At 45.2% G+C, this 23,056-nt stretch overlaps 1 protein-coding gene across 1 annotated transcript in view; it reads right to left on the minus strand.

Annotated features, from left to right (window-relative positions):
- The window catches only part of TRAM2 (translocation associated membrane protein 2), a 162,805-nt gene extending 142,103 nt beyond the window's left edge, over window positions 1–20,702 (minus strand). Inside the window, exon 1 of the mRNA XM_034991292.1 lies at window positions 20,613–20,702. The gene's annotated coding sequence lies outside the window, so the exon portion shown is untranslated. The remainder of the gene's footprint in view (window positions 1–20,612) is intronic.
- Window positions 20,703–23,056: the final 2,354 nt, after the last annotated feature.

Below are 23,056 nucleotides of genomic sequence, written 5' to 3' on the forward strand. Positions count from 1 at the left end.
CTCTCTTTCTTTCAACCACAGATTTTCAATGTAGATGACACAGCCTTCTATTGGAAGGAGATGCCATCTAGGACTTTCGTAGCTACAGAGAAGTCAGTGCCTGGCCTCAAAGCTTTCAAGGACAGTCTCATTCTCTTGTTAGGGGCTAATGCAGCTGGTGACTTAAATTGAAGCTAGTGCTCATTGACCATTCCAAAAATCCTAGGGCCCTTAAGAATTACACTCAATCTACTTTCCCTGTGCTCTGTATATACAAAGCCTAGATGACAGCACATCTGTTTATAACATGATTTACTAAATATTTTAAGCCCACTGTTGAGACTGCTGTTCAGGAAAAAAGACTCCTTTCAAAATACAATGGTTCATTGACAATGCACCTGGTCACCCAAGAGCTCTGATGGAGATGGACAGCAAGGTTAATGTTCTCACGCCGGCTAACACAGCATCTGTTCTGCTGTGCATCGAGGAGTAATTTCAACTCTCAAGTCTTATTATTTAATTCGTAATTAAATTCCATAATTTATAAATTAAGTTATAAAATTAATAATATAAATTAAATTAGATGTTATTTAATTCACATTTCATAAGGCTATTGCCGCCATAGATAGTGATTCCTCTGATGGCTCTGGGCAAAGTAAACTGAAAGCCTCCTGGAAAGGATTCGTGATTCTAGATGTCATTAAGAACATTCATGGGAGGGGCACCTGGGTGGCTCAGTCGTTAAGCATCTGCCTTCCGCACAGGTCATGATCCCAGGGTCCTGGGATCGAGTCCCGCATCGGGCTCCCTGCTCTGCAGGAAGCCTGCTTCTCCCTCTCCCACTCCCCCTGCTTGTGTTCCCTCTCTTGCTGTGTCTCTCTCTGTCAAATAAATAAATAAAATCTTAAAAAAAAAAAAGAACATTCACGGGAAGAGGTCAAAATCCCAACATTAACAGGAGTTTGGAAGAAGTGGATTCCAATCCTCATGGAGGACTTTGAGGGGTTCAAGACTTCCATGGAGGAAGTTAAGTGCACGTGGGGTGGAAACAGCAAGAGAACTAGAACTAGAAGTGGAGCCTCAAGATGAGCCTGAGTTGCTGCGATCTCATGATACAACTTGAATAGATGAGGAGCTGCTTCCTATGGCGAGCACAGAAAGTGGTTTCTTGAGATGGAATCTACTCCTGGTGAAGATGCTGTGCAGACTGCTGAAATGACAACAAAGGATTTAGAATGTTACATCAACCGAGTTGATAAACAGCAGCAGCATTTGAGAGGACAGATTCTAATTGTGAAAGAACTTCTACTGTGGGTAAAATGCCACCAGACAGCATCTCACACTACAGAGAAATCATGAAAGGAAGAGTCCATCGATGAGGCAAACTTCATTGTTGTCTTATTTTAAGAAACTGCCTTTAAGAAACCCCAGCCTTCAGCAACCACCACCCTAATCAGTCAGCAGCCATCAACACGGAGGCAAGACCCTCCACCAGCAAAAAGGTTACGACTCGCTGAAAGCTCAGAGGATGGTTAGCATTTTTTAGCAATAAATTTTGATTGATTGATTGATGGACTGATGGGGGTAGGGGCAGAGGGAGAGGGGAGAATCTCAAGCAGGCTCCACGCCCAGCGCAGAGCACGACTGGGGGCTAGATCTCAGAACCCTGACATCATGACCTGAGCCAAAATCAGGACTCAAATGCTTAACGGACTGAGGCACCCAGGCGCCCCTAAAGTATTTTTCATTTAACATTGGTTTTTTTTAGACATAATACTACCGCACACTTAATAGGCTACAGTATCGTGTAAACACAACTTTTATGTGTACTAGGAAACCAAAAAAGTCATTTGATTCTATTGCAATATTTGCTTTATTTCAGTGGTCTGGAATTGAACCCGTGTTATCTCTGAGGTGTGCCTAGAAGTTGACAAAATCTTTATCAGGCAGGTAATATTAGTATCTTTCATTTTATAAATGAGGAAAGAAAGGCTCAATCAATGCTTGATCAAAGATATGATCAATAGGGCGCCTGGGTGGCTCAGTTGGTTGAGCGACTGCCTTCGGCTCAGGTCATGATCCCGGAGTCCCGGGATCGAGTCCCGCATCGGGCTCCCTGCTCGGCAGGGAGTCTGCTTCTCCCTCTGACCCTCCCCACTCTCATGTGCTCTCTCTCATTCTCTCTGTCTCAAATGAATAAATAAAATCTTTAAAAAAAAAAGATATGATCAATATATGATCAATGCTTGATCAAAGATATGCTTGCTTGACAAAAGCATATAAACAGTAAGGAATAAGATTAGGTCCTGAATCCTGGCCTCTTGGTTCCAAATCTTTCCCACTAGAGGGGCCCTCAAGGCTGGATAGCAGTTTCAATTCCTCTGAGAGTAGTCCTAGTTGATGTGGCCAGCAGAAACAAGCTTTGGGGCAGTGTTCTCTGAAGCAGAGACTGTGATCATGGGGATCCAGAGAACAAGAGGGAAAGTGGAGATGTAGGAGGCACACATGAGATACGACACACGAACATCACAGCAATCACTTGCAGGACTGAGTCAAGAGGTGCCCCTCATAGACTCTCTTGAGTGGGACCCCCTTTCACACATCTCCTTTCTGAGATTGCATCTCTGTTCCAGATTGGGAACAACCAATGCAGAGGGAAGAACAAAGGAAAATAGAAACACATAGCATTTCCATAGTGTGTCGAATATCATCCAAATGAGAAAGAAATGCATGAATGTACACACAGAATACCACATAATTTTTTTAGATTAAGAACACTGTATCCCATCAAGTACAAAGCTTGTTTGACTTTTTTTTTGGGGTCAACCCATGTATTTTTGTTAGCAATGTTGACCACTGAAATTATTTTCTTAGAAGAGAATTTTCCAGTAAACCTCCCACATCATTGCAAACTTCCTGTTCCCAACTGCTGTTCCTCTTCGTAGGGCCATCATGACAAGCAGCAGGAGGGCTGATGTTCAGCAGAAAATTAATTTGGCAGGGTGTGTGCTTAAAGATATCAACTTCCAAGGGGAGGAAGTTTTTGTTTTGTTTTGTTTTCTAAAGCATTGCTTTTTACTTGTGGTGTGCCTTCTGAAGTTACGGATTATTTTTTGAAGATAGAAATTTTTGGTTTACCCTAGTTCTCAGTACCTGGAAACTATTTAGTACATGCTATTGAACTGAATGTTTAACATGTACTTCCCCTTAACCAAATGAAGAATATTTTATGGGGCACTTTTCATTTTAGATGAGGTTACAGAGTACGTAATCTTCGGAAGTTGGGGAAATTGATTCATGAGGACTGTGGTCCAAGTTTAAATTCTGGGTCCTCGAGCACACTTTTAAAAACAGGGCCTTTGACACTTTATTAAGTATAAAACAAGCACATAGCTAATGTAAACCTCCTTTGAAATAGATGATATCAGGCTTGGCTGCATACTGGAGACAGGTGGGGTGGAAAGTGTGGTAGGATTTTTTCAAAATACTGCTGCCAGACTCCAAAATGTAACTGGTAATCTGGAGTCTGGGCTTCAGAGTTTTTAAAAGCTTCCTAAGAGATTCTAATAGACAGCCAAAGCTGAGCATCAGTGTCCTAAATGAATGAACACATTTAATCAGCACCAACTAAGTACCAGGCATGGTATTAAGCACCTGTTATCCTTTATTTTACGGATATGGAAATGAGGACTCAGAGAGGTTATCTGCTTAGCATCATAGAGCAGTGAAGTGTTAAAGTTGGAAAGAAAAAAAAGTCCTATGACCCCATACTCTTCTTGCCATTTACATTGCAGTAAAGAATATGCTAGGGGCGCCTGGGTGGCTCAGGTGGTTAAGCGTCTGCCTTCGGCTCAGGTCATGGTCTCAGGGTCCTGGGATCGAGCCCCACATCGGGTTCCCTGCTCGGCAGGAAGCCTGCTTCTCCCTCTCCCACTCTCCCTGCTTGTGTTCCCTCTCTTGCTGTGTCTCTCTCTGTCAAATAAATAAAATCTTAAAAAAATAAAATAAAATAAAAAGAATATGCTAGTGTCTGCAGAAGCCAATGTATTGGCCTTTGAAAATGAATCCACATAGAAATAAACTCTGGGTGCAAAGCCCGTTGGATCAATATTTCCTACTAATGCCACATTCTTTTGTTCAAAACCCAGCGATGTCTCCTATTGAGTTGGAAATTGCAGACTGGCGGTGAAGGGCCTGATGTCAGCCTTCCTGGTTTGGGCATTAAAGGCTGTTCAGTCCATGAGAAGCAGGACGTGGGTGACCCCCAGTAAGAAAACAGGGGCTGCGCTATGCACAGAGGAGGACTCACAAAGGTACGCTGTGGCTACGTCAGTTCCTTTACTGTCCCTGTTGTAAAGTAGCTGGCCGCAGTGCTGAGATTGTGTCTCCGTTACAGATATCCCAACTGCTTAGGAATCCAGGGAGCAGATATTCGGTCAGGAAAAATTCAAGAAAAACGAAACTTCAACCAAACCCAACTGTAACTGTGATGGAGAAGCTGAGCGCCTGCTTGAAGGTGGTTTGTGACTTTACTATGTGTGCGTGTGTGGGCACACTGTGCTCTTTTGGCTTAAACAAACCCTCACTCACAGTGATATACCTCAGGGGTCCCATCAATGCCCCCTTATTCTCTCTAAATTTCTCTCCCTCACAATCTCCCTTCCATCTTTATGAACTGTTTGTCCACTTGCTGAGAAACATAGGGAAAAAGCAGGACTGTGTGAACATTTTAGAGTCCTGTCTGGAGCAGTGAAAACTGTCTATTTCAGAAAGAAAGAAAAATAGAGACAAAGGCACAGGGGAAAGGAAAAGTAGACACAAAGAATGAAATTGGCAGGTCGTGGTGTCTGGGTGGCTCCGTCAGTTAAGCATCCGACTCTTGATTTTGGCTCAGGTCATTATCTCAGGGTCATGAGATCGAGCCGTGTGTCAAGCTCCACTCTCAGTGAGGAGTCTGCTTGAGAGTCTCTCCCTCTCCCTCTGCCCCTCCCCCCTGCTCATGTGCTCTCTCTCTCTCAAATAAATAAATAAATTGGCAGGTAGAGGACATGACAGACAGGTACTTAAATAGACAGAGAGAGAGGAGAATAGACAGAATAGGACAGAGAATGAATGAGACAGACACAGGGAAAACCCAGAATGAGAGAACAGAGAGAAACCAAGATGGAAACTTAGGGACAACTAGGCAGAGAGAGAGAGATGGCCAGTCAGTAATGGAAAGAGAGAGAAACAGAGAGAGGCAACAGAGAAAACCAGACAGGAGACAAAGATGAAGAAAGAAAGGAAGAAAGCGACAGACATGCTGAGAGGAGCACAGAAGACAGACGGAGGTGAACAGGAAGATGGAGGTGAGCAGAGTGGGAGAGCCAGGCAGGAGTGTGGACGGTTTTGTACACATTCTTGTGAAGAAATGAGAAGCCGACTGGTTTGCCAGGAGGGACAGCCTTCCCAGTCAGGGCTGTTGGAGGGTATGAGTTTAGTCATGCTAAATAGAAACAGGATGCCTTCCTCCCAAGCCTAATTCTGTTGCATCTGGAGGGCAGTGTGGTGAATGTGGTTTCTGTGCCAGCACTCTGGGCCACGGAAGGACCTCACAGAATTACAGAATGTTGGAACCGAGATCCTTGTGGTAGACGTGTGTGGTTTCCTCGCCAGCCCCTATCCATTTACCCTGTTTCCAGTAAAAGCCTCCAATATTTATGGGGGCACCGCCCTTTCCCACCTTCAGTCCTTGTGGGTTTTGTGGTGTTGACCATACCTCCTCACCATCTCCTATTCCAGGGATAGCGTATGACCCAGGCTTGGCATATGATCCAGAGCATCAGTTTCTCCTGTGGTTTCAGTGATTGGCTCAAGGACAGGCACATAACTCAAGGGAGGTAAATCAGAGCCAGTCAGTCTCCCTTGGGTTTTCTTTCTGGGCTCCTGGGTTTGCCCTCAGATCCAGACTTGAACCAGGGAGCCATGTTGGCTGGAGCTGGGGCTGCCATCTTGCCAACTTACATAGTCTGAAAATGAAGCCAACACACACAGCAGCAAAGAGTAAAATGAAGAACAACTCGGTTCTGTGGCCTCTTTTGAACACTGATCAAGCTGTTCTGAAGTCAGAACTATCTCTAGACCTTTTTTTTTTTGTTTACAAAAGCTAACATTACCTTTTTCTTTAAAAGTTTAAAACAGTTTGAATTAGATTTCCTGTCACTTGCAACCACATCCTAGTGATATAATGTCTCAGAGATCAATATCACCACGTTCTACAAAAACTGAGTTTAGCTTATCTATGATTTTAGCTAGTCAGTGGCAGCATATGAAGCAAGGTTTCATCCACCACGTACCCCAATGAACTCACTCTTCCATTCTCTCCCCCTTATTTTATTTTAAAATTAAGCTATAGGGACCATTTCCAATAAAGGTCTTTACTCATGTGATTTCACAAGATCTAGAAACACCAGCCCTAAGCAATATGCCACCCCTAAGTAATGCTTCCCTTTGTTCAGCTCACTCCCCTTCCCATGTTTCTCTCCCTTCCTAGTCATGGTAAGCAGAATACAACAGATATCACGGACACTTTTATGTGAACTTACCAAACAGAAACTTTACCTTTTAAAAGAGAACAGTAAAACAAACCCGAAGGAACACATTTCTTTTTTTTAATTGTTATATTAATCACCATACATTACATTAGTTTTTGATGTACTGTTCCATGATTCATTGTTTGTGCATAACACCCAGTGCTCCATGCAGAACATGCCCTCTTTAATACCCATCACCAGGCTAACCCATCCTCCCACCCCCGTCCCCTCTAGAACCCTCAGTTTGTTTCTCAGAGTCCATCGTCTCTCATGGTTCGTCTCCCCCTCTGATTTCTCCCCCCTTCATTTTTTCCTTCCTACTATCTTCTTCTTTTTTTTTTTTAACATATAATGTATTATTTGCTTCAGAGGTACAGATCTGTGATTCAACAGTCTTGCACAATTCACAGCACTCACCATAGCACATACCCTCCCCAGTGTCTATCACCCAGCCATCCCATCCCTCCCACCCCAACCCCCCTCCAGCAACCCTCAGTTTGTTTCCTGAGATTAAGAATTCCTCGTATCAGTGAGGTCATATGATACATGTCTTTCTCTGATCGACTTATTTCGCTCAGCATAACACCCTCCAGTTCCATCCACGTTGTTGCAAATGGGAAGATCTCATTCCTTTTGATGGCTGCATAATATTCCATTGTATATATATATACCACATCTTCTTTATCCATTCATCTGTCAATGGACATCTTGGCTCTTTCCACAGTTTGGCTATTGTGGACATTGCTGCTATAAACATCGGGGTGCACGTACCCCTCCGAAGGAACACATTTCTAATGGAGGAATTCCAAATATCATAGCATGTGGTTAGAGGACATACTTTAGAATTGCTGAACCTTCTTACAATCTTCTGAACTGTAAACAATGAGCACTAGGTCCAATATTTTTTTATAAGACTGTAAATGAAAATGTACTGAAGACCTCTGAAAAACATCTCCCATGTAATATATATTTAGAGCAGTGGTTCTCAAACTTTATCATGCATTAAATCACTAGAGAATTGTTGAAACCCTCTCTGAGCACCGCCCCCCGCCGCCGACTTTCAGCTTTAGAGGGTATGGGGCAGGCCTGAGGATTTGCATTTCTTTTTTTTTTTTTTTTAAGATTTTATTTATTTATTTGACAGAGAGAGACACAGCAAGAGTGGGAACACAAGCAAGGGGAGTGGGAGAGGGAGAAGTAGGCTTCACGCTGAGCAGGGAGCCCGATGCAGGGCTCCACGTGGGGCTCCACGCGGGGCTCCACGCGGGGCTCCATGCGGGGCTCGATCCCAGGGCCCTGGGAACATGACCTGAGCCAAAGGCAGCCTCTTAATGACTGAGCCACCCAGGATCCCCGAGGATTTGCATTTCTAACGAGTTCCCAAGTGATGCTGATGCTGCAGGTCGAGGGCGCCATACTTTGAAGAACATGTTCAAATTTTAAAATACAACTCTGAGAGAGCTTGGCCAGGTGGCATAAAACCTCAGCAGAGCTCTGCCCGAGTCCTAGAAATTAAGGCCCCCTCCCACCTCAGCAGAGATGCAGGCTACTGTTTGAGGTGCACAGATGAAGGACGACAGCCGGAAGTCCATGAGTGCTGGGATTGGTAGATGCTTATGTGGTGGGAAAAGAGTTTTTGAAATATGAATTTGGGTGTTCTTTTTCTCTTTCTGAAAATTCCTATTACTCCCAGGAACTTCCCTTCCCTACTCTTCTCACCCCACCCCCTGTTCTAGGCAATACTGTTTTATTCTCATATAAAACAGTGGGTGACTCTCTCCCAGCTTTTTCCTTGCATATAAAACAGTTCCAGGCAGAACTGTTTTATTCTCATTGCCCCAAGGGATGATGTCATACAAGAAGGAAGCCTACTTCCTGGCTTTCATGTATCTAGGTGCAGAGGCAAACCAGGTTAACGCGGCCAGTGCGGGGACACAGGACAAGGTGCTCAGAAGGGCCTGGCACTGGGGTTTAATGCTCTGCAGTGGCTGTCTTGAAATTCTTAACAGTTTTACCTTGGAATGTATGATTTGTAAAGTAGAGTGAGACAGGGCAATGGAGCATGCCCCTGGGGCTTGGAGACTTGGCTCCCAGGGAATCCTGCCCCCAGCTGTCTCCAGGGGTGCCCCACCACTCGCTCCCTGGTGCCCAGGCGTCGTGGCCCTGCTTGGCTTCCTGGCATACCTGGCGCAGGTGCAGAGAGGAGGAGAGGGGGTCAGGCCCTGGCGCACAGGCCTTAAGGCATCTGGAGGTGAGAACAAGGCAGGTGCCTTTGCACCTCGGGTGCTGGGTGCCACAGCCATTGGGTGGGCAATGCAGGGGGGTCTCTGGTCCAGCCCCAATCCAGACATGGGGCCTCACGTATGTATATGTGGATGGCACGTGTGTATGGCATGAAGGCTGCGATCCCCTCGGGATCATCTGTCTGCTGGGGGCCCGTGGAGGGGGGGTGGTTGACTTTCCCCACCCCACCCCCAACTTTATGTTTTCATCTTGTATGGGGTCCAGCAAATGGTGTAGCCAGTCAGCACGTAGGCTTTGAAACAGGCCCCAGACACCTTTACACCCCGGAATACCTGAAATGGGGTGAAGGCCACTGATAGCCCCGTGGAGGTTTTCACTTTTCCCAGCATTGTGTGGAAAGAGAAGACCCAACCTCTGCACCTCAAAGTAGTGAAGAATTGAGCTGAGAGCAAGCTGGAGCTGGAGGAGAACTTAGGGCAAGGATGACTTAGCAGGGACCCACATAGTCCAAAGGCCAGGCAGGAGCAGGCAAAGTTCAGGGGATGCCAGCAAGGATAGACAGTGACCTAGACTGGATGTGTGCATACGTGTGTGTGTCTGTGTCTGTGTGTGTAAATCCCACACTGACAGATTAAACTCCTTCCATCGGATGAAATGGAGGTTTGAAGTAGAAAACAAGTGGCTTACAAAAAAAAAAAAAAAAAAAAGATTAAATCTCTTGCATTCCTGAATGTGCAGATTGATGTTTATATGTGCCACACTTGCCCCCAAAATGGGAAAAGGAGTTTGTAGAGGCATGGAGTTAAGAACATGCAAGGAAAGAAACTGCTTACAAGGCTGAGAGCTGGGAGACTGAACCACCGTTCAGAGGATCTAAGAAGGAAACTCTGAAAGTCACCCACAAAGGCCAAATTGCCCAGGGTCAAGAAGCATAAGGACTGAGGCTGGTCAGGGGAAGCTGACCTAAGAAGCAGTACCAAAGCATCACTTCCTTATAAGAGAGTTGTTTAAATTGTCCATGAGAATATTTTGTTCTATTATGGATACGTGTGCCTTGTGTACTTTATTTGGGAGAACACTTTCTTCAAAGCAACTTAGCTAATGTGGTGGGGGAAAAATGCTGGTTGCCAGGGGCACCATCCAGATACAGGGGAAGAACAATACTTGATGAAAAATAGCAGGAACTGAGTTCCAGAAAGACTGGAAAGAGTGAAGTAATTAACAAGCCTGATTTTTTTTTTTTTAATTGGGAAGGCATTTTTGGAGGTTTCTTTCCTCTCTTTTTAAAAATCCCTGTCTTCTAGTTCTTCTACGACACACATCCTTTACCTGTGCAGTTTTTACAAGGCGGAGTCCTTTAAAATGAAAGAAAATGTGGAGATTCATAATACTTGTAGTGAAGATGCATTTATGATTCTCATCTGCCTTTCTCTGTGTTTGGGAGGAGAGGAGGAATAAAGGGAGAAAAAAAAAAAAAACCCAAGTAGATAGTTTCATTCTCTTTCCTATTAGCCTAATCCAGACATAAATGAAGGAAAATGAAGGAAAAAACACTCCCAGGGAACAACCAGAAAGGCAGGGAGGTCCCCCACAGGGGGCCAGGTCTTTAGAGGACCCAAGCGCACCCCCAGGAGTCCTCCTCCAGGAGATATCTCAGACCAAATCATCATTGACCTGGACGATGTACCCCAGCAGGTTACTGGGCCTCTGGGATTGTGCTGGTGGGGCCAGGGAATGGATTCTGTGGCCAACCTAGTCCCACGTCAACAAAAATTCTTCTATAACCAAAGATGTTCCAGGTTGTAGTAAATAATACAAAGCTCAGATAAAACCGAAACCATTGTGTCAAAAGTACAAAGAATAGTTCCCCGGAGCCCCTCGGAACTGGATTTAACTTATAGAAGGTTTTGTGGGGGAGGGGGGCGGGGGTGGTTAAAAGATTTTATTTTGGGACGCCTGGGTGGCTCAGTTAATTAAGCAACTGCCTCCGGCTCGGGTCACAACCCCAGGGTCCTGGGATCGAGCCCTGCGCTGGGCTCCTTGATCCGCGGGAAGCCTGCTTCTCCCTCTCCCTCTGCCTGTAGCTCCCCCTGCTTGTGCTCTCTCTTTCTCTCTCTGTCAAATAAATAAATAAAATCTTAAAAAAAAAAGATTTTGTTTTTAAGTAATCTCTACACCCAATGTGGTGCTCAAACTCACAACCCCAGGATTAAGAGTCGCACGCTCCACTGACTGAGCCAGCCAGGCGCCCCCCTTTATTTATTTTTTTAAGATTCTATTTGGAAGGTTTTAACTTGTCCATTTGGTGCCAAATCTGCCATAAGAGAGAACTCCTGATATGGATGCAATTCATACCTGTGATAAACCAGGACAGAAAAAGCTAAAGCACCCAGAGAGAACAAAAATGGAGCAGAGAAAAGCAGACACAGAGAGAAATGGCATTCAATGACTCAGAGCAGATAACTGATTTGTTCCTATGGAATCGGTGAAAAAAGGTTCTGCAGAAGGGGGTCAAGTCCCCAGCACATTTAAAGGAGTGCACACCCTCCTTGGCTGGCTGCCCTTCACTGCTGTGGCCTCCGTGTCAAGAGAACTGGATCCTGGTTCTGAGAAGCTTGTGTTTCTTCTCTGTTAGGGATCCTGTTTAGCTCCCGATGAGAATTCTGTCCTCATCAGCATCAGTTTCCAAAACTCCCCCCACTGACACAAAATTAAAAGGGAAGCAGAGTCCCTTTGGGATGTTTTATATCATGAATCATCAGGCCCTTCCTGACTCTCCTGGGAATCCCATCCACACACAGAGGTCCCATTGACTCCTGGGGTCCCTGTCAAAGGGGAATTCAAGAATGGAAAAGATGAGCTGGAGTTGATTTCATGTTGGACGCATCGGCTGAGTCCTGTCACAGGCAGGGGTCACAGCAGCTTAAGATTAAAGAGCCTGCCATTCAAATACTTGGGGTTTTCTAGCATTCTGAGTGTAAATGGATCCCATAATTCACATGCAGACTATTTAGAAGGAGATGAATGAACAGCAGAGCTCTGCAGAGTTCTTTTTAAACATACAGTGCAGCCTGTTTGCATGGTAACTGGACCTTAAGCATGTGCCTCTGAAGGAAGTGCTTGGCCAGTTTTGCTTTATTTTATTTTAATCCTGGAACAGGCAAGGGAAGAACAGCATTTAAGAAAGTACATTCTCAAACCTGTACAACCAAAAGCCTTTCCAGAGACATAGCAACTTTGGGCTTTTCAAATACTTCACTGATTTAAAGATTCAAAAGAAAAATTATTTTGGGGGGCACCTGGGTGGCTCTGTCAATTAAGTGTCTGTGATCAGCTCAGGTCATGATCTCAGGGTCCTGGTATCCAGCCCATGTCGGACTCCCTGCTCAGTGGGGAGTCTGCTTCTCCCTCTCCCTCTGCCCCTCCTCCCCGCTTGTGCTCTCTCTCTCTCGCTGTCTCTCTCTCAAATAAATAAAATCTTTTAAAAAAGAAAAGAAAAATTAATTTTTTATTAACTGAGGCTAGATCCTCTCTGTACAGGATCCCACACTCTCCCAGCAAGAGCATTGAGGAACATTGGCCATGGCGGTAATCAGAAATTTGTCTTTGAAAACGTGAGAATTTCTGTGTTATTTGTAAGTAAATCATATGACTTTGATTCATTCAGCCATTCACTTTGTTCATTCAATGAACATCTGTTAAGTCCCTTCCACGTACAAGGTGCTGTGCTAGGCGCGGGGTGAACAAAATAGCGTAAGATAGATTCCAGGGTTCCATGTAAAATGGACTAAGTTGGACTAACTAACCTTGTCCCTCCCACTGAATGCAGCTATAAAACCTGGACAGAACACAAGGAGCAGGTATTTACTATGAAAAGTAAATAGCAGGTAGGTAGCTTGGGGAAAAGATGAAAATTCAAAGGACCGCTCAACACATGGTGAGCTTACCACTTTTCTCCCCACCACTCGCCCCGGTATCCCATGCCCTGGATTCAAGGCAGCCTAAAACCTGGAAGGGAGAACTGGCAAGGACAGAGAGAGCTCCAAGAAAGGCCCTTTGTTTTGACATGAGCAGTGGTGAAAGGATCTCCCAACATTCAGAGAGAATGGAGAAAATTTCTCATTTTCCTTTTTCTTTTCCTTAATGTCTCAAACCACCCAGCCCATGATAGCCCGCAGGTCCTTAAAACTCTGAGGGATGGAAGGAAACTTCCTCTCTGACTGCAAGAACAGTGGCCCAAGAGAGGGGCACAAATGCCTACTGCTTTTTTCCCCCCTCTCTGTCTTCCAGCCTCTTGGCCACTGTAATGAAGAGTCTGACTCTATTTTTTGATGTTTGGTTGCAGACAGCTTTCCAGACTCACCACTCCCCCTTCACTTTCTGTCCCACATCTGGACGAAGCTGGTAAGAAGGCTCAGTTGCTCCTTTGTCACCAGTGGGAAGTTCAAACCATGGGGATCCAGCCTGCGTGCAGGGACATTCGCCACAGCCACACCCCCTGGCCGTCAGAAACACCAAGCCAGTCCCCATTCCTGGCTCTTTTTTTTTTTTTTTTAAGATTTTATTTATTTATTTGACAGAGAGAGACACAGAGAGAGAGGGAACACAAGCAGGGGGAGTGGGAGAGGGAGAAGCAGGCTCTCCGCCGAGCAGGGAGCCAGATGCAGGGCTCGATCCCAGGACCCTGGGATCATGACCTGAGCCGAAGGCAGTCGCTTAACCAACTGAGCCACCCAGGCACCCCCCCATTCCTGGTTCTTTCAAGCCATTTTCAGACCAGCTTGGGAGCCCTCTTTGCTCTCTCCAGAAAGTTCGATGATGTAAGTAATAAACCTTTCCGTACTTCCTTGTGGATGTATGGCTCATTGAGCTTACTATCCAAACAAACAAACAAAAAAAATTGGCACAGTGCAGTGGGAGAGGTCCATCCCATTTTTGCTGAATGAAAACAACGACCCCAGGTATGGGCACAGTTCATAGGAAATGAACAGCAGATGAGGACCAAAAAGGGACTCTTCAGGGAACCAAAAAGCTCCAGGGAAATCTCAGAGAGGAAGCAGCTGGGGGCACTGGTAAAATTGTTTAAGAACCTAGGTTTATTCCCAGGGTGTGCATGCGTGAATCTGACCATAAAGAGCGTATCCTAGACAGAGAAACGAACCACGGGAGAGATCACGGCCAAGGGGTCAGACCGGCCACTAGGTGGCGTACACATCAGATCGATCCCAGTAGCACTGCAAAGGCTTTGAAAACAACCGACTCTGAAACCACGATCCACAGAAGGCTGGTCAGAACTTGCAGCCTAAAACCAACTGGGTTGATTGCCTACTAAAACAAAAAAATGTCAGTATTTCATCGGATTTAAACAAGACCCAGAGTCTCAAAACATAATCTTAAAACTGTCCAAGGTACAACCCAAAATTATTCAGCATGCCAAGAACTAGGAAAATCTCAACTCTAGTAAGTAGAGTTGCTTACAAGAAGTACACAGTGTAGTGCAGGAGACAGAATCATAAATGGATAATGACATAACCTTTAGTACTGATGCTGTGAGAGATATGGATAGGACAATATGGAAGCATAGAAGTATACCTAACCCAATCTGGGGAGTTGGGGAATCAGGAAATTAGGATCGGCTTCCTGGAAGAACAGATGTTACTGTTAAGTCTGAAAGAATAAGTAAACGAGGAGGAGTTAGGTGAAGAAGTAGAAAGTATTCACAGGGTGCCTGGGTGGCTCAGTGGGTTAGACTCTTGATTTCAGCTCAGGTCATGATCTCAGGGTCATCAGGCTCCTCTCTGGGTGTGGAGTCTGCTTGGGATTCTCTCTCTCCCCCTCTCTCTGCCCCGCCCCCTCTCTAAAAAAAAAAAAGAAAGAAAGAAAGAAAGTATTCACATCTATGAAAGGGGCAGCAAGAGAAAAGCAGGCCAGGTGGGCATGGGGGACTACAAACAGTTCTGTTTTGATGGGGCACTAGCTGCCAGGCAGGGAGTAGCAGAAAAGGATGGTGGAATGCCGAGGACCAGGCCATGGAAGGGTTCAAATACCATCATATATCATATTCAACCTTATCGGTCATCCTACCTAATCTCAGTTCTGGCTATATTAACACACTAACACAGTGGTCATAATGAAATCATGGAAATCATGGCACCCTTCTGTGTCTTCACTTCTTATGGCCGAAACTATCGGTGTGCACCGATGACCTGCCTGGTCTTCCGTTTCCCAGCCTCCCTTGAAATTAGGTTGGCCATGTGACCGATTCTGCCTAATGGATGTGAGTGAAAGTGAGGCATGAAACAGTCAGGGCTCAGATATCTTAAGTACCCAGGTGCCTTTCCTGAACTCTCTCCCCCTTTCACTTAGATATTAGAGGCCATGTGCTCGAGGGCCATGCAACAAGATAGAAGGAACTTGGGTCACTGGGTCATCACTTGGAGGAAAGTCACTTCAAGAACTTTCATGAAGGAGTTTGCACAAGAGACCAATAAGCTTTTCTTGTGTGAAGCCACTGGGACTTCACAGTTCAGCCTAATACAATTTCTCCATCTCTTTATCAAGAGCATGAAAAACCTCCCTCCAAAGTCTTTCCCAGCTCCATAAATCTAACTTTATCTAGAGAAGGTCCTCCTCCAATCATCTTTGCCTAAATTTCTTGGGATCAGTTCTGCCTATGTTCTTCATCTCCAGGACACTTCTGTATCTTACCTTGGAGAAGGGTCATGATGCCAGAGATACTCAGTGGATAGGCTCTCAAAGCTCACTATTGTACCTTACTTCCTAGTACCTGATGCACCTTTCCAACAGTCCTGCTACATGGTGGTCCACAGTCTGGTCAAAAACTTCCAGTAACTGGAAATTCACTGCTCTGACTATACAAATATTCTTCCTCCCCCTACATTCTGAATAAGAAATATACTGCCCTTAATTCATAATCCCCATGGACTGTGCTTAATCTCCTCACTTTATTTTTCAAATGAATGAGTAGTAACTCTATTCAAATGAATGAGTTGTAATTCCAGCTGGGACATGTGAGCCTTTTCCTGACCTCTTCCCACCATGGCAATGAATCTTTTTTTCCCTATACAATGAACTACTTATTTGGTGAAATTGTATGGCCTGTTCGTGACAGTCCAGAAATTATCCTTATATTCATCAATTCCATGTGCCCATGAGTAGAGAGCTCTTTCTTTGAGAGGATCTTGTCTGTAACATTAGCAGTTTTGCAGTTCAAATCTTTGGAAGCTGTCCATGTGGTATCTCTGAAACCATGAACATCCCTAAAAGAGTCAATACAACTAAACAAGAAAACAGAAATGAACATCCTCATCTGGCTGTAAAGTTTTGGGTTTTTTTTTTAAGATTTTTATTTATTTATCTGAAAGAGAGCAAGCACGAGTGGAGGCGGGGAGAGGCAGAGGGAGAAGCAGACTCCCCGCTGAGTGGGGAGCCCTATGCGGGGCTCGATCCCAGGACCCCGAGATCATGACCTGAGCTGAAGGCAGAAGCTTAAATGACTGAGCCACCCAGGCGCCCCTGGCTGGAAAATTTTAACATGAAAGATTTCTGTAGTGAAGCACTCTATTTTCTTGGATGCAATGTCTGCTCTGTTCATAATGTTGGATAGTCCTTGATTAATGTGAAGCACAATCCATACAAGGAAAAAATGATAAATTGGACTGCATCAAAATTTAAAACTTTTGCTCTGTGACTTTACTGGAGGCATAAAAAGACAAGTTCTTTACAGAGTGGGAGAAAACATTTGCAAACCACATATGCGACAAAGAACTAGTATCTAGAACATATAAGGAATTCTCAAAATGCAACAGTAAAAAACTAAGAAGTAACCCAAGTAGAAAATGGATAAAAGACACGAAGAGACATTTTGCCAAATGGTGACAAATAAGCACATGGAAAGATGTCTAACATCATTCGCCTGTAGGGCAATGCAAATTAAAACCACAATGTGATATCACTGCACATCTCTCAGAAGGGCTAAAATATAAAAGAGAGACTGCCAAATGCTAACAAGGATACAGAGAAACTGGATCGCTCATACGCTGATGGTAGGAATGTGAAATGGTACAGCCACTCCAAAAAATCGTTTTTTTAAAAGCTAAACATGCACCTACCATACACCCCAACTATTCTATTCCTGGATGTTTATCCCAGAGAAATGGCAATATATGCTCACACAATAATATGTACATGAATTCTTAGATTAGCTTATTCCTAATAGCCAAAACCTGAAAGCCATCCAGATGGTTAAAAAAAACTGTGGCACATCCATACCAGGTACTATTACTTCAGGAATAAAAAGGAACTAACTATTGATACATGCAACAACCAGGAGCAATCTCCAGATAATTATACTGAGGGAAAAATACTAATACTAATTTGGGGATACTAATCCCCAAAGGTTACACACCGTATGATTCCATTTATATAATATTCTTGAAATGACAAAATTATGGAAATGGCGTACAGATTAGTGGTTGCCAGAAGTTACAAGGGGTTGGAGTGGGCAGGGAATGGGTGTGATTATAAAGGCCAGCAGGAGGGAGGGATCCTTGTGGTGATGAACATGTTCTGCATCTTGACTATATCAATGTCAAGACCTGGTTGTGATATTCTATTACAGTTCTGGAAGATGGTACCATAAGGGGAAACTGGGTAAAGAATAAAAGGAATCTCTCTGTATTATTTCTTTACAAATGCATATAAATCTACAGTTATAAAAAGATTAGATTTTAAAAAAGATTTTTAAAATCATTCCCCATTTCTGGGTCGCAGCTCATCCCAGGTAAATCACAATAGCTGGAGGTGGGAGCCAGGCATTGGTAGTTTTTAAAGATGCCCAGGTGGGCAGCAGGTTTGGGAACCACTAAATTAAACATCTCAGAAGCCTCCAAGGAGATATTTAAGGGAAAGGGGCGGGGTGAGTTTTCTTAAAGTTCTGTCTGTAGATACATCTTTGCAAAAGGGAACGGACACAGAAACACCCTATAACATTTTGGCCATCGGCCCAGTCAATGTGTGGGAGCGGCCTTGGCCATTTCTTACTCATCTAGCAGGCTCCTGACCTTGAAACTTCACTAACTGAACTTAAGACTAAAAGCCAACATTATTAACCACTTTGCTAATTGGAATAATTTACCAAAATTTTTAAAAAGTCATTTCATAAACAAAGCAATTTCTTCCTTTCCACCTTCATCCCGATACTCTTCATTAAATCTCACCTGAGCAGGTGAGATATACAAATGCTACTAAGTGTTCCAGAGCCTGCCCACGGTATTACAGGGGTGTTGTTGTTTTAAAATTAACACTCTATCCACACCTGATTTGAATTTCAGCTCTTTTAATAGTCGTCGTCCTTCTTTTCAAGAAATTTGTTGGAGATACCACCTAAACTTACTATAGCAATTAAACTCTTAGACCCAACTGTAAGGAGAGAGAAAGGGACATAATCTTTCCTCTCATTAAATTTGGACCCAATTTCACCTTTACAGTCAGCCACACTGCCCTGCTGAGAGGACTCTTTGAATGTTCTTCAACTGTAGGTTTTCAAATATTATCATACCCTATTTTTCAGCCTACACCTTCTCTTGGGACTTTTCCTTTTAAATTAAAAACACTGTTTAAAATGTGTTATCAAAGCAACATTAATGTAATGAGAAAAAGCAGCCTTATCAAACAAGATAAACTGCTTTTCCTCAAATATGCCATTTTTTATTGCATTAAGCACTGTTTGCTCAAAAAGATCAGAAGCAAATGGATTAATCCTGTACATCAAGTCCTCTTTCTCAAGAACCCAATTTTCTCTTTGATTTTTCCACTCCAAGTATCACAAATACAGTAGTAGCTCCGTGGGAGCTCACAGAATAGGAAAAATGGAGCTATCTTTAATTTTTGCCTTGTTTTATTTCCAAGAAATCTCTTTTGGGTAAGATCGAGTTAAGCATGTATGCTAGTGAATGTATGTAAATCCATTTTACCATAGACACAAACATAATTCTTTTACAGTTCAGCAAAGCACGAGAGTGAGGAGTCATTTCATTCAAGACAAATTCCGGATCTAAGTGTACACAGACACAGAGCATTAAACTCAGTTAAGGACAACCAATGAAAAACAAGCTGCGCACAAAGATGACCTCTCTCACCCCATGAAGTCTCCACCCAGAAACATCTGCAGGCTGCACAGTCCAGATGATTTAAATGGAAGCCTCAGAGGCAGGAAACCATACTCAGCCCTGGCTCTTTGTGAACAGGGCTTGTTGGCACCCATTCACTCTGCTTCTAATTCACAATTCTCCAGCCCCAACCAAGTACCCTCCCCTCCCTTGGTTCTCACACGGCACAGAGCCCTTCCCTCCCACCCCCAGGGTCTTCGCTCAGACCATTCCCGCTGCCCCCAGGGTGGTTCTCCTGACTCCTTGACCACTGGCTCCCTGTCAGACTTCATGTTTCAATTAAAATAGTATCCTTTCTCATCCCTTCCTCATTCCAGAGTCAGTCTCTGACTCAGCACCTGTTTATTTTTGAGTCCTACTCCACAGCTTGACATCTAACAGATGTTTTGCAAAATTAATAAACGCTTCCTCCAGCTGAAAAAGTAGATATGACAGCATTCCTTAAGAGAATTTTAGTGACTAGTAAAAATTGATAATATTTTTAAACATACACACACACTCCCATATGATAATCAAACACAAAGAATGTAATGATTAGCTCAAGCGGTTGAGGATCAGAGGCTAATGCCGGTTGCTTGGATGGAACTTTAAGCAGGTACAATCCCCAGCAACCTGTGACCCAGACCTGACTGCTGTTTCACAACTCTTCCGTCCTCTGAACACCCGTTCATCCATTCAATAGGTGCTTCTGCTTTATGACTCTTACCAACCTCTTAAAGTGTATTTTAAGCTCTTGGAAAGCAAGGACCACTCTTTTAATAATAATAGCAAACACTTGAGTATTTCCTAGGTGCTAGTCATAATATTACGTGCTTTCGTGTATTAATAACATACACAGTGGGAGTCGTGATTCAAACCCCCGCAGAAAGACCGCAGAGCCTGCATGCACCTTCTTTTCCGAAACCTGGATCTGACACCGCTCAGCTGTTTACGTGAACTTTGGCAAGTTGCCTCAGTTTCCTCCTCTGTAAAATGGGAATGACATAGCATTACCTCAGAGGGTCGTTGTGAAGATTAAAGGAAGTTGATATCGTAAAGTGGAAGGTGGCTGGCACCCAGCAGGTACTCATTAAATAGTTGTTGTTATTATTGTTTATAGCAAAGTCCCCAGTCCCGTTTTTTGCACGGGAAGTCCCGTGTCCTTGGCAAAGGTTCAAAATGGGTCCAAATGTCAGGCTTAGGACAGGAAGTTGGCCGGTGCCCTGTGGTCACTCTCCACCGCCTGCCCCTCTTTCAGAGCCCACCTAAACCTCCCCGGGTCCTGTAATTGACCTCCCCTCCCCATAAGGAAACTGCACTCCTTAGCCAACAGGCTGTAACGCAGAAGTCGCGTGCCTTTTTCGTACGTTTTTCCACGTAGCTCATCGCCCTGTTCTCCCCATTTACCGTTCAGTTTTATAACCATCCCTGTTTTCTAAGAGCAAACTATTTGATGTTTGAGAGTAACTCCGACGAGGCCACAATTTCCTGCCTACCCGAAGGAAACTAGGGCATCTAGTGCCCCCTGCTGCCTCTTCATAGGAAAGGCAATTAAATAAGAAAAGCCTGATTCGTTGACCGTGAATTTTGCTTATGGAGGTCTAAACAGAAATCGGTACAAATATCCTAAGTTTGAAATTAGACTCACGTTTTATCTTTTCTTGAATTCCCGCCCTCGGATTCCAGTCCTCTGCCCGGCCCTGGCTCAGCGGCCTTCTGAGACCGCAAGCTCCCTCGGATTCGGAGCGCGCGCGGTTGAGGCCAATGGGACGCCGGCGCACGGCTGAGGGTCAGGCGGGTTCAGCCAATGAGCATGCGCCGTAGCAGACGTGGGCCCGCCCCCCGCCCCGCCCCGGGTCCCCCGATTTGGGATCATAAAGTCAGGCGGAGGCTGCCGCCAAGCCGCCTTGGTTGTGGCTGAGGCGAGGGCAAGCGAGCGGGCTGCGCGGCGTCCACGGCGGCGAGGGCTCTGTCCAGGACGTCGGAAGCAAGTGAGGGCGCGCCGCCCATGGGAACCACCGGCCGGGCGGAGGACGGACAAGAGGCCACCCCGGAAAGTGCGTGTCCAGCCCGGACCCGGGGGCCTCCACGGGGAGCCGGGCCCGCGCCAAGCCCGACCAGATGATGGTCCCGGGATGAGCTGGGGCAAGAACCAGGAGGACGCGAGGTTAGGTGCCGTGGCACCCCTCCACGTGCCAGGCCAGGGCCTCCGTCCTTCCTCTCTCCATCCTCCCCTCCAGGTGGGAATGGAGTCGCTGTACGACCGAAGTCTCTTTCCCAGGAAGGCCACGTTCCTTGAGGCCCTCTAGGCACAGAGGGAAGACAGAGATAGATGACAGCACTTTGTTAAGAGGGTTTTTAAAAACCAAACTAACTTACAGCTGTGTTGAGTTCCCAGGGCCTACACCCTGGCCAGGTTGCCCTTTTTTTTTTTTAAGATTTTTTTTTTATTTATCTGAGAGAATGGGAGACAGAGAGCATGAGGGGGGGGGATGAGAGGGGGAAGCAGACCCCCCGCTGAGCAGGGAGCCCGATGTGGGACTCGATCCCGGGACTCCAGGACCATGACCTGAGCCGAAGGCAGTCGCTTAACCAACTGAGCCACCCAGGCGCCCCCAGGTTGCCCTTTCTTTCCCCCTCCCAGTCCCGGGGTGCCGTGGTCTTAAGTTTCATTGGTGTCAGTGTGGAGTTGAGATCTCAGTAACGAGGTAGTGTAGATTTGTTAACATCTGTTAAAGGTAGAATCTTTACAGACAGGATGGGTAGGTGAGAACTTTGCTGTGGGTGGTGGATTTATTTGTAATCCTTCCGATGAAAGCTTTGGGAGGTCCAGTTCTTCCTTAACTCATGGATTTCTTTTTTTTTTTTTTTTAAGATTTTATTTATTTTTATTTGACACAGAGACAGAGATCGTGAGAGAGAGAGCATAAGCAGGGGGAGCGGCAGACAGGCAGAGGGAGAGGGAGCAGGCTTCCCGCTGAGCAGGGAGCCCTATGCGGGGCTCCATCCCAGGACCCCGGGATCATGAGCTGAGCCGAAGGCAGCCACTTAGCCGACTGAGCCACCCAGGCGCCCCAACTCATGGATTTCTTGAAGACATTCCGAGCTCATGTCTTCCTTGTAAGACTTCTTGTTGCCATGTGTCTTGCCCTACCATTTCAGAACATTGTTCGTTAATGGCCTGAACTGGGACACCAGCAAAAAGTACTCAAAGGACTCTTTGCCAAATGTGGAGAGGTTGTTATCCATACTATAAAGGACCCCAGCATTGAAAGATCAAGAGGGTTGGGCTGATCCTCTTTAAAGATGCAGTCAGCATGGGGAAAGTAAGCTATGTAGTCCTTCAAGGGCCCTTGTGCACAGGATTTGACTTCTGAGAGAATAGCATTCCTGGATCATGATCAGTGTGTCTGAGCTATCTATAGCCAAGGCTCTGAGGGAAGCAGAATTTAGGGACTTGTTTCTGTACAGGTTTCAGGGGGAATAAGTATATGGGTGGAAGTGGTCCAGGAAGAGGCTAGTGGACATTTATTATCTGTTTAACTTCCTGTTTGGGACACTGTGCTAAATACCTCTCATGTATAGAAAAGCATCCACGTGTGCTATAAAACAGGCATGATTTCAGTGCCACTTCACAAAGGACGAGATTAAGGCCCACAGAAGATTTGGTAACTAAGAGATTGCACAGTGAATAGGGGGTTGGCACAGTGAGGATTCTGAACCCAGTGGCCCAGCTACAGCTTGTGCTGTTTTACCTCTGGAGGAAACAAGTCTTAGATTGGGACCTGAAGAGGGCATGCAGCATGGACAGAGACTCCACTGGACTGAGGTCAGATTTACGTGGGTTTCGGTAAACCAGCTGGGATTTCAGGTTTAGAGAAAACTGGGAAGTTAGGCTCAAGTAGTGTGTGGTGTGTTTGGAGTCTTATGGCTCAGAGAAAAGGAACTAGCCCAGGGTAATACTGCTAGGAAATGCCAGTGAGAATTAGAACCAGGGTCCGTCTGATCCCCTTCTCAGAGGCATTGTCCCAGTTTTAGCACTGAAAGTCCCACATCCCAGGAAACCCCAGAGTCTCCAGTCTTAGTAAGTCC

Source organism: Mirounga leonina, unplaced genomic scaffold (assembly GCF_011800145.1).
Source record: "Mirounga leonina isolate KUSES-001 unplaced genomic scaffold, KU_Mleo_1.0 Mir_53, whole genome shotgun sequence".
NCBI lineage: Eukaryota > Metazoa > Chordata > Mammalia > Carnivora > Phocidae > Mirounga > Mirounga leonina.